The sequence below is a fragment of the Mus caroli genome, chromosome 12, assembly GCF_900094665.2.
Source record: "Mus caroli chromosome 12, CAROLI_EIJ_v1.1, whole genome shotgun sequence".
Taxonomy (NCBI): Eukaryota; Metazoa; Chordata; class Mammalia; order Rodentia; family Muridae; genus Mus; species Mus caroli.
Genome location: NC_034581.1, coordinates 104,971,054 through 104,973,606, shown reverse-complemented (window position 1 = coordinate 104,973,606; position 2,553 = coordinate 104,971,054). Strand labels below are relative to the sequence as shown.

General features: G+C 42.7%; 1 protein-coding gene across 10 annotated transcripts in view; it reads right to left on the bottom strand.

Annotated features, from left to right (window-relative positions):
- The window catches only part of Ppp2r5c (protein phosphatase 2 regulatory subunit B'gamma), a 149,079-nt gene that overhangs the window by 49,884 nt on the left and 96,642 nt on the right, over positions 1-2,553 (bottom strand). The gene's annotated exons all lie outside the window — the stretch shown is intronic.

Sequence of the window (2,553 nt, the reverse complement as noted above, 5' to 3'; positions counted from 1 at the left end):
TCCTGTTTTTTTTCTAGTCAGGGTTTCTCTGTGTAGCCCTGGCTGTCCTGGAACTCACTCTGTAGACCAGGCTGGCCTCAAACTCAGAAATCCGCTTGCCTCTGCCTCCCAAGTGCTGGGATTAAAGGTGTGCGCCACCACTGCCCAGCGCACGGATTATCTGAAATGCTTGCTACCAGAATTGTTTGCATTAGTATGTATGTGTGTGTGTGTGTATATACATACATACATATACACACATACTATATACATATACATGTATATACATACATACATACATACATACACACACACACATATATGTGAGTTATTTTGGGGATGGGATTCACGTTTAATTTGTTCCTTAAACATATAACCTGGAGGTAAGTTAAAAACAAATTTTCCCCATTAAATGCATACAACTTTTTTCAGTGGGTCTCGGTCAACTGTAAACATTTCCATTGTGGTATTATGTTGGTGCTCAAAAATTCAGTTTGGATTTTCAGATTAGAAGTATTTATTCTGTGTGTTCTAGTATTTAAAATAAGATTTCATTTTATGTGTATAAAGAGGTACCTGGGTGTGTGTATTGCACACAGTGTGCCCTTGCCTGTGGAGGCCAGAGGAGGACACTGGTTCTCCTAGAGCTGTAGTCACAGATGGTTGTGAGGCTCCTGGTGTTGGGTATTGACTCTGGGTCCTCTGTAAGAGCAGTGAGGGCTCTTAACAATCACTCCAGATGCCCAACTTACATGTTCTAACATAATGGTTGAAAATATCAGGGAAATAAAAATTTATAATCTTTATAGGATATTAAATAAAGGGGATGTAGTTGCAATTCTTTTAACAACTGTTCTAACAATTCATAGTATTTTATAGCTATTGTACAACTAAGTGTGTGACACTATCTTACTTCTGATAATGATGAAATGGGACAGCCATTTTACTGTGTGAATTTATTTAACATTTTTAAGAGTAAAGAAACCATGACAAGTGATAGCTCATAAGTCAGTTCAATTAGTATCTGCGTAGAAATAACAGTGTCCAACAGTGGGAGGGCTGGAGCTGAGCTCAGCTGGCAGCCTGCTTGCTTGGCAGGCATGAAGGCACGGGCTCCTCCCCAGCACATCGTAAAACAGAGCACAGGCTTGTAACCTAGCACGTGGAAGGTGGAGGCCGCAGCGTCATAAATTCAGGGCCATTCCTGGCTACGCAGCCAGCATGGGCTGTAAGAGACGCTGCTTCAAACAAAACAGAACAGAAAACCAAACCACACCAAGTGTTTGCTGAGTATGTAGCAGCTTGGCAGGGGACTCCTCTGTCAGGCACAGGCCCCAGATTAATTCCCAGTACTGTAAGAAAGCAAAGTAGAACAAAGGTGGAACAAGAAACGAATCCTGAGTTATTTCCCATGGCCAATGGTTTTAAGTACATTCTGGATGCTGAATCCCAAAATGTTTGATGCCAACCAATTTTAACATGAAGCTGTAAGTGCGGTCTAGTGAGCAGTTACACCTGGATTCTAAGATCAGTTTTTTTTTTTTTTTTTTAACACATTTGCTCTGTCTAGCAGCAGATGGATATTTTTATTGGCATAAAATGTGAGGGAGTGAGGAAGCCTTCAGAATATCCCATCAATACGCCCTACCTCCCACACAATGTAAGGAAGTGAGAAAGGCCACGGAACCATCACTTATGTGACTGCCTTTAATCCTACTACCCTGTGCCCATGGCTGGCTCAGCTGGGGCCATAGTGTCACAGGGATGGGCTTATTCTACTGTCCTAAAGACCAAACACACTAGGTAAAAATACATGGCACTACATCCTTCTGATCCCAGGAGATGGAAGAGAATGGATGAAGGGAGCCTGTAATGACACTCCTAGGCTGTAGAGCCCAGCAGGAGGGGCAATGTGAACTTGCAAGGCTGAGTCAGCCCCACAGAGGAGGGCTTTCTGAAACTGGAAAGGTCCTGTCGTTGATTAGCACAACATCATGTAGCTATTTGATGTGAGAAAACTACCAGGGGGCATGAAAACACACACAAGGATTAGTGAGGATCCAGTACAGTTGGCACTTTACCTGTAGGTTTCATGTCCCTGGATTCAGTCAATCAAGTCTCAAAAATATTTGGCATAGCCGGGCGTGGTTTAATCCCACACCTTTAATCCCAGCACTTGGGAGGCAGAGGCAGGCAGATTTCTGAGTTCCAGGCCAGCCTGGTCTACAAAGTGAGTTCCAGGACAGCCAGGGCTATACAGAGACCCCTGTCTGGAAAAACCAAAATAAATAAATAAATAAAAATAAAAAAAAATGGCAATAAAATGCTGCATCTCTGCTGAACATAGAGGCTTCTCTTTTTAAGTCATGGTCTTCTAAACAATAGAGTGCATTATATAGCACCTATAGTGTTCTAGGTAATGAGTCATCATACAGCCCCTGAGTTGTTCTAGGTAATGAGTCATCACATAGCCCCTGAGGTGTTCTAGGTAATGAGTCATCACACAGCACCTGCAGTGTTCTAGGTAATGAGTCATCACACAGCACCTGCAGTGTTCTAGGTAATGAGTCATCA